A 10240-nucleotide genomic window follows, 5' to 3' on the forward strand; every position below is an offset into this window, starting at 1 on the left:
TTCTTTTGTTGCTCAAATGTGGCCTCTCTCTCTAAGCCAACTCTGCTGTTAAACTCACTGCCCTCCCCTCTATGTGGGGCATGACTCCCTGGGTGTAAATCTCCCTGGCAACATGGGACATGACTCCCAGGATGAGCCTGGACCCGGCATTTTGGGATTGAGAAAGCCTTCTTGACCAAAAGGGGGAAGAGCAATGAAACAAAATAAAGATTCAGTGGCTAAGAGATTTCAAATAGAGTCGAGAGGCCATTCTGAAGGTTATTTTTATGTGTTATATAGATGTCCCTTTTTAGTTTTTAGTGTATTGGAATAGCTAGAAGGAAATACCTGAAGCTGTTGAACTGCAGCCTAGAAGCCTTGATTTTGGAGATGATCATATAACTACGTAGCTTACACAGTATGACTGTGTGATTGTGAAAATCTTGTGGCTCATATTTCCTTTATCCAGTATATGGACAGATGAGTAGAAAAAATGGGAACAAAAATTAAATGAATAAAAGGGGGTTGGGGGTATGGGAGGTTTTGGGTGTTCTTCTTTACTTGTATTTTTATTTTTGTTTTTATTTTTTCCTTTTTTTGATTAATGAAGATGTTGAAATATAGATTTTGGTGATGAATTCACAACTATATGTGGGTACAGTGAACAACTGTACACTGTGGATGATTGTAGGGATGTGAATATATCTCAATAAAACTGAATTTTTAAAAAAGTATGTATAAATATATACATAGACCCAAGTCACAACTCTTTTTTTTTTTACTGATGTATGTTATGTTGTAATTATCATTGAGGTAGATTTTCCAGAATGTTGCTAAAGAGATGGTTCAAAGTACTGTATATATAGATTGTTGCTGCTGAAAATTTTATGAATTTCTTGTACATTTGGGTCCTAGGATGAGGCTGACAGTTCTTCCTACACTGGGCATTCTATTTCACTATCTCTGGCATATACTCATCAGAGTACTCTTTTCAGTGAAAAAAGATGGATGATGTTACTCTTATCTTTAACAAAACACTGTAAATATCATTAATTTTAATTGAACTAAAATGTTTATGTACCTCAATATCCCCACAAGCAACTCCCCTAATCCAGCTGTCAACATTCATTTTAATTGCAGTGATTTTGTCATGTGCAGTAAAAACCTGGATACTTTCTTATTGCAATTATTGATTGAGATTATTTAACCTTGAAAATATATCTGCTAGATAAGTCAATTTTTTAAAAAATCCCTTATCACTGAGGACAAAAAAAGGATTAATTAATGTTATCTAAATGCTAACTCTTTGTTGAATGTCTTACTTCCCCTTCTCCTTGAGGAAAATAATCATCTGATTCCCCTGCTACACATCTGGGTTGCACTTTTCCAGAGCAAGCTAGAGTTCATCTGTGTAGTAAATTTTCAAAGTCATATCCTATTTTTTTTTTCTTTTAAACAAGTTATTCAAATCATTGGACTTTTTTTTTTTAAGTAAAATTTTCCATTTTTACCACACCATTGGGCACACTGATAAAAATCAGGAGGCATATTGTTGGAGGTGAGTATTCTTGGTAAATGATACAGTGGCTGCTGGGTCGTTCAGAGTGAGTGATGTCCTTGATGCAGGTTACCACTGCCAAAGTTTCATATCGGCATCTCTTTTCAGCTTGGCTGCCTCTTTTTGATCCAAAATAGATTCAGCCATGCCTATAGCACAGGCTCTATCAAATATTCTCCTGTTACAGGAGCTTGATCTTTTAAAGTGTTTTTGAAAATGACCTTGAAGTGAACTTTGAAAGGTATCTGCCCATTTGTGATTTTATTGAATTATTTCTATTGAAGTCTTATTTCTCTGTATTTAGAAAAATTTCTGGTGATTATTGTTCAGTTGTGCTAATTGAATTTTAAACACTGCTGCAAAAGTGATGATTATCAGACCATTCTGTCACAAGGTTTTCTAGCAAAAAATTTCCCAGATATAGGCTTCCCAGGTTTAGATTCATTACAGTAAACCCCATATCTTAAATAAACATCAAAATATATTTTATTTTGCTGATGCTTGCTATTTATAAGAGAGTGTTGATTTTCTTAAATGTTAAAGTCATTATTGGGAATCTCAGGAACAACATCATGTCTGAGATAATCCTCAATATCTTCTAATTTTTCTTACTTTTAAAATGATTTGTGAAAATTGACAGGTTTCAAGTGTCTGATTAAAACTTTCAATTTTAAGCAAATAATTTGTATGCCCATCTCAAATATAGTTAAAAATTACTACCCTTTTAAGAGAAACCAAAAATGACACTACAATAATAAAAATCATTTTTTATGATTATTTTGTGATATGTGGAACTCACTGTGGTGAAAATTATAACTACGTTTAATTGTGTCTGTGTAAATATATCTACAGCATAGACTGAAATATTTAGCTTTGTGCTTTTCATTTCCCACTTGCTTGTTTTTGATGTTTCCTAATTAGTGAGAGGCATCCACATTGCTTCCAGGAGAAGGAAGGTTAAATTTTTATTTTTAATAGTGAGATTTAAAATAGCTCTCAGTGTTGAGTTGTTTTTTGTTGTGTTTTAACATCTGGAACAGGGTTTTTGAGGATCAGAAGGGGAGACCTGAGGGAAGCAAGTGTTCAATCCATGTCAGTGGAATTAGGAAAAGAAGACCCAAGGATTCTACCTCAGAAGGTGATACGGCTGATTGGGTTAGAGGGGAGGAAAGAGGAGAAGTCAAAGGTGGGAGAGGATCAGTCCATGGGAAACCATGTGGAAAGGATCAGGGTCAGTTCCAAGAAGTGGTCCATATGCTCCACCAATTCCTGTGGATACTCTGTGGCCCTTTGAGAAAGTCATTGTTTTCAACCCTGTGGGGTGGGTGCTTTCCAAGCACAGGAGCTAGCCTGTCACTTGTGGATCATCCAGCAGAGGGCAGCTTACCTACTGTGAAACTTGGCTGAGCCCTGATCAGTCTGCCCTTCTAGTCGCGTCTTCAGCCAATTCCCCTTTCAGCAGCTCAGATAAATAGAGAGTAAGGGCCTTTAAAAACTAAAGAAACATAGGCAGGTATAAAAGGGAAATTATGTGGAAGGAAATTTTAAAATTGTGAAATCTATCCTCATTACATAAAACGTTTTATTAAAAGTAGTAGTGACAGGAAGAGCCAATATTTGTGTGTGTGTGTGCATGCACGTGTGTAATCCAAAGCAAGAGTGCAAAATCCTGGTTTGCAGGCTATTATATTAGTCTATAAAATAAAAAGAAAGCCTAAAAGGGTTGTCAGTGAGAATTCTTGGCAAATTTCTATGTTGCAGCTTTCTCATTTGGGCAGACAAGAATCAGCCTGGGGGACCAGTGACATTAGCAAAGTCTGCCCTTGTCATACCAGAGTTTCTAGTTGATGATGTAAAGGGCATGCTGGGTTGCCAGTTATCACAAAATTACTAGTTTTCCTATTCAGTCAAAGCATACTAAACCATTCTTCTCATTGGGTTTTCATGAAAAAGTGAAAGACCAGCTGACATGGAATATACATCCTGCTGATTTCTGTGCAAAAATGCAACAAACATCTCTAAGACATCAGCAACAACAAAAATGAAACAAAAAATACTCTTCCTCAATTTTAGGTTAAAATTAATGCTCTAAGTACACAAAGGATGCTTCTTCTGTGGGTTATATATCTCATCTTAGAGTGCAGCACCAGGGCATGCACATGCCCCAGTTTAAGAAGGACCCTCTTCCAGTTTCATGGCATCAATACAATTTATGGAGAACGTGTAAAGGTTAAACTGAAGATACTCTTATAGGTGTTTAGAGTATACATATATATTCTAAGACATTTTTACCAAGAAAAAACTCTAAAAACATTTAACATAAATCTCATTTGAAAATTAATCTTATAAGGGCAGGGCTAATGACTAAGGATGGAAAAATAACTAGATCACATGATTTTCCAGTCTATAAATTGTAAAGTCAGTATTCTTATTTCTTAACCTTGGGTATTCATTCTTTTCTTGATTTATTTAGTTCCTTGCATGTATTAATTCTACCCATATTTTACTTGTCGTCTCCACCAAAGAGACTTTCTTGATCCCTGTAGCTGGAAGTAATTATTCATTCCTCTATTTTTCTATGGAATGCTATTTGGTATTTTTCACATGGTACATTCCTTTCTAATTCACATTTTACATATTTATGTGTAGCCTGATGTATTTTATTGGAGTGAAAGGAACTTGAGGACAGGGGCAGTTGTTACCTGATTTTGTATCCTCCAGACATAGGGGATAGCTTGTCACTTAGATTTGGCCAATGAGTTATGGTTTTCTAACACTTGCTTCAGTGTATTTAGCAGCACACCTAATAAAAAATAAATATTTGGGATGTTAATAAAAATAATAATAAGTAATAACTATTAAGTAATAGCCTGGATGGCATGGTTAGTCTTTATGTGTCAATTTGGATAGGCTATAGTGCCCAATTTTTAATCAAACACTAACTGTGGTTACTGAGAGTATTTTATAGATGTGGTTAATATTTGCTATCTGTTAATTTTAAGTAGATTCTCCTTGATAATTTGGATGGACTTAACCCAGTCATTTGAAGGCCTTATGAGTGAACACTGATGTTTCCCAGAGAGGAAGAAATATATTCAAACTGGCACACATATATATGTACATATTATATTAATATATATTATATAACTATAATATATTAATTTATATATATCATTTACATTGAACTCTGATACGCTGCATTATTCAACAATGTACCTGTTCTAATTAGCATGTGTCAAAAGAATAAAACATTTGCACCTCCATTAAACAAATTTACCAGGTCATCTTCTTTCTCCCAGAAGCTGCTTAGTCATAAAACACATAAAATTGACATTTTATTTTTTTAACATTCAATTGTAGTTAATTGTGATTCTCTCTGGATGTGTGGGATAATGGATACTCTCACAAAGCCGTAATCTGTGTGCATCAAAAAGCTAGACAGTGTCTTTTCATAATAGGTCTATGTGTATTTAATTGATCAAGATAGAGCAGATCTTTTTCAATTTAATTATTATTCTTGTTATTTTTGTGTGTGTGGTAATGACGGTGTCAGGGATTGATTTTGGTGATGAATGTACAACTATGTAATGGTACTGTGAACAATCGAATGTACGATTTGTTTTGTATGACTGCGTGGTATGTGAATATATCTCAATAAAATGAATATAAAAAATAGAACAGAATGACAAAAAATAGGAAATAGAGTAAGGTAAAGGAACAATGGATAAAAGTCTGTCAATTCTTAAATTAAGAATCCATCACTAAATATTTACTGAGTCACTCCTCCCATGGGAAGGAAGCAATATATGAGTGCTTTCACTTATGATGTAGAAAGCCACAATAGAAAGTCACTCCTACTCTGTCAGTGAAAATCCCAGATAATCTGAGAAACTGTAACTTTTTTTGAACCCATCAGAGACCTGAGGTCATAAGGCAGTGAGGCAACTGAATTCCAAAGAGAACAAGCCCCTGTGAGGAGCGATGGAAAGCACAACTCTTTCAACTTTGGAAGAGCAGAGGGAGAGAGGTGACTATCATAGAAGTGGGTGAGAAGAAATCAGCTAAAATATTAATTTATTCTTAAAGGGCAAGTGTGGGCTAGTGTCTCAGTTTAGAACATGTAGCAGCTACACACACACACACACACACACACACACACACATTCACTCACAAGCTCTACTCCAAGGGCCTCCACTGAGTGGTCTTGAGAGATATTAGAGGTAAAGAAGGGGAATGGAAAGAACCCCTTCATTAGTGCACACATTCAGAAAATGACTGCCTGCCACTGGGATATACATGTAACATCACCCACTTTCCAGTATTTTCATTTTGTAAGAAGTGAAAGACTTAAGCCTCTTGGAAAAGGACAAAAACTCTGTTGTTCCTAAAACCATGGGTGAGGAGTAGAAGCAAAACTCCTCTGTCCTCTTGGGGAGATAGAAACCCTCCTTCTTGTGTCCAGAAATCAAACAAAAACTAATTGCTACCGGTGAAAGCCTTCTGCTTCTGGGGAATGGGTAAGAAAACCTCTTGGAAAAATAATCCTGCAACAAACAAAGCAGAATTTTTCTAATACTGGGGGAAGGGATCAAAACTCTCCCCTGCCCTAGAGATACAAGGTAGAATTTGGTTGCTGTGGTAGTTTGAAGCTGTATGTACTGCAGAAAAACCTGTTCTTTAATCTAATCTATTCCTGTGGGTGTGGACCCATTGTAAGTAGTACCTTTTGATGAGGCTACTTCAGTTAAGGCATGGACCACCTCATTCAGGATGGGTCTTAATCCTCTTACTGGAGTCCTTTATGAACAGAACAAGACAGAGAGAAAGCCATGGAAGCAAGAAGCTGAAAGCAATGAAACCTGGAAAAGAATGGAGAGACTAGCAGATTCTACCATGTGCCTTGCCCTGTGGCAAAGGAGCCAAGGATAGCCAGCAGTCGGTCTTACGGATGAAAGCATCACTTTGATGCTGCCTTGATTTGGACATTTTCTTGGCCTCAAACTGTAAACTAATAAATTTCCATTGTTCAAACTGAACTATTTCATGGTATTTTCTTTAAGCAGCCTAGGAAGCTAAAACAGTTGCCTTGGAGAGTAGGGACAAGAACACTGAGAAATCCCTACCCCCAAGAGCCCAGACTCAAGGCCCTGCCTAATATTAAAAGCAGAACTAGGGAAACAGAGAACTTACCTAACTACGACTACAAGTTTAAAATTCACAAACAAGCAACTAACAAGTCTACTCTGGGGAGAAGTTGTAGATTTACAGAAAGACGATGCCTAACATACCGAGTCTCATGAACCACCTTATTATTAATACCTTGCGTTAGTGTGGTACATTTTTTTACAATTGATGATAGAACATTTTTATAATTGTACTATTAACTATAGTCCATTGTTGACATTAGAGTTCAGTGTGTTGTACAGTCCTATGTTTTCTTTTAAATTTTTATTCTAGTAACATACATACCACCTAAAATTTCCCCTTAGAGCCACATTCAAATATATAATACAGTGTTGTTAATTACATTCACAATAATGTCTACCACTACTGCCATTCATTACCAAAATTATACATCAACCCAAATAGAAACTCGGTACAATTTAAGCATTAATTCCCCATTATTTACCCCCACCCCATCCTTTGGTAACTTATATTCTAGGTTCTGACTCTGTTCCAGTTTGCTAGAGCTGCCATTATGCAAAATACCAGAAATGGATTTGCTTTTATAAAGGGAATTTTTTTTAGGTTACAAATCTACAGTTCTAAGGTCATAAAAGTATCCAAATTAAGGCATCAACAAAAGGATACCTTCACTGAGGAAAGGCCGATGGCATCAGGCACACCTCTGTCAGCTGGGAAGGCTTGTGGCTAGCGTCTGCTGGTCCTTTGCTCCTGGATTCTGGTTTCAAGATGGCTTTCTCCAAAATGTCTCTGGGCTTCTTTCTGTCTCTCTTAGCTTTTCTTTCTCGGCTCCTGTGCTTCCTTGCTTGTTCTCCTAGGGCGTTTCTCTCATGTCTAGGGTCCTCTCTTAGCTTCTCCAGGGCAAACTCTGGGCTTCATCTCTTAGCCCAGCATCTCCAAACATCTTTCTGTCTGCATCTCCAAGCATCTGAGTCTGTGTCAGCCCCGAGCTCTCTTTAAGGACACTAGTGAACTAATCAAGATTCACTCTGAATGAGCAAGGTCACACCTCCACGGAAGCAATCTAATCAAGTTCTCACCCACAGTTGGGAGGGTCACATCTCCATGGATAAAACCCAATCAAAAGGTCCCATCCATAAGTCTGTTCCCACAAGACTGCATTAAAGAACATGTCTTTCCTAGACTACTTATATAACAGTTTCAAACCAGCACAGACTCTATAAATGTGCTTATTCTAATTATTTCATATCAGTGAAATCATACAATATTTGCCCTTTTGTGTCTGGCTTGTTTCATTCAATGTGATGTCTTCAGGGTTCATCCATGTTGTCACATGGATCAGAACTTCATTTGTTTTTATGGCTAAATACGATTCCACTGTATTATATATCGCATTGTATTTATCCATTCATCAGTCAATAGACACTTTATATATTGATAAAGGGGTCAATTCAACATGAGGACAACAATTATAAGTATATTGTGGCTAACAACAGAGCTCCAAAATATATTAGCAAAATTGCTGGATAGGAGCAGATAAATAGATGGTTCTACATTACTAGTATGAAATTTCAATACACCAATTTCAGTAATCACTAAAACATCTAGACAAAAGATCAGAAAGAAAATAGAAGACTTGAATGATACCCTAAACCAACTAGACCTAACACAACAACATATATAGAACATTTCACTCAACAGCAGCCAGAATACACATTCTTCTCTAGTGCCCCAGGATGGGCTGTATGTTAGATCTCAAAACAAGCTTCACTGAATTCAAACATTAAAATCAACGTATCTTCTCTGGCCACAATGGAATGAAGCTAGAAATCAATAATAGAGAAATGGAAAATATGTGGAAATTAAACAATGCCCTCTTAAATAACCAATGGGTCAAAGAAGAAATCACAAGGGAAATTAGCATATAACCTGATGTGAATGAAAATGAAAACACAACATACCAAAACATATTGGATACAGCTAAGGCAATGCTGAGAGGGAAATTTTTATCTGTAAATGCATACATTATAAAAGAAGAAAGATCTCAAATCAGAGATGTAACCTCGAAACTGGAGGTTTAGAAGAAGAGGAGGATACTAAGCCCAAAGGAAACAGAAGGAAGGAAATAACAAAGTTTAGGACAGATAAGTGAAACAGGGAATTGAAAAAGAAACAATAGAGAGAATTAACAAAACCAAAAATTGTTTCTTGGAAAATAGCAATAAAATCAACAAAACTTAAGCTAGAGTGACAAAGAATAAAAGAGATAAGCCAGAGTGACAAAGAATAAGAGAGAGAACACAAATAACTGATATCAGAGATGAAAAGGGGGCCATTATCACTGACCCCACAGAAATAAAAAAAGACTATTAGAGGATACTGTGAAAAACTATTGTTCCAGTTTGTGAATGCTACCATTATACAAAATACCAGAAATGGATTGGCTTTCATAAAGGGGATTCATTAGGTAACAAATAACGTAAGTTCTAAGGCCATAAAAGTGTCCAAATTAAGGCATCAACAAGAGGATACCTTCACTGAAGGAAGGCCAGTGGCATCCAGAACACCTCTTTCAGCTGGGAAGGCACATGGCCAATGTCTGCTGGTCCTCTGCTCACAGTTGCATAAGGAAAATGTTCAAAAATTGAGTGTGACGATGAATGTACAACTATATGATGGTACTGTGAACAACTGATTGAACACTGTGGATGACTATGGTATGTGAATATATATCAGTGAAACTGAATTTTTAAAAAAGCATTATCTACTTTCTGACTCTAAAAATTTTCCTATTCTGGACATTTCTTATAAATGGTATCATAGATAAGTGGTCCTTTGTGACCACCATCTTTCACTTGGCATAATGTTTTGGAGCTTCATCCATGTGGTAACACGTATCAGTAATTCATTTCTTTTTATTGCCGAATAATATTCCATTATATGGACTTAACAACATTTCATTTATCCATTCATCAGTTGATGGACTTTTAGATTGTTTCCACTCTCTGGCCATTATGAATAATGCTATTTCATATACAAGTTTTTGTGTGGACATAAATTTTTATTTCTCTTGGATATATACCTAGGAGTGGAATTGCTGGGTCATATGGCTACTCTATGTTTAAAATTTTGAAGAACTGCCAGATTCTTTTTCCACAGCAACAGTACTGTTTTATATTCCAAGCAGCAGGGTATAAGGGTTTCAATCTTCCTGCATCCTCATCAACACTAATTATTACCTCTATTTTGATTATAGCCACCTTAGTGGGTTTCAAGAGGTATCTCAAGGTAGTTTTTATTAGGACTTCCCTAATGGCTATAATATTGAGCATATTTTCATTTGCTTATAGACCATTTGTGTTTCTTCATTGGAGAAATATCTGTTCAGATCCTTTCCTCAACTTTTAATTTGGTCATCTGTGCCAGTTTGAAACTGTTATGGACCCCAGAAGAACCATGATCTTTTAATCCAGTCTTGTTGGTTGGAAACTTTTGATTGTATCCATGGAGATGTCAGTCACCCACTTCTGGGTGAGACCTTTGATTGAGTTGTTTTCA

This window comes from Choloepus didactylus, chromosome 10 (assembly GCF_015220235.1).
Source record: "Choloepus didactylus isolate mChoDid1 chromosome 10, mChoDid1.pri, whole genome shotgun sequence".
In the NCBI taxonomy this organism is placed as follows: Eukaryota; Metazoa; Chordata; class Mammalia; order Pilosa; family Megalonychidae; genus Choloepus; species Choloepus didactylus.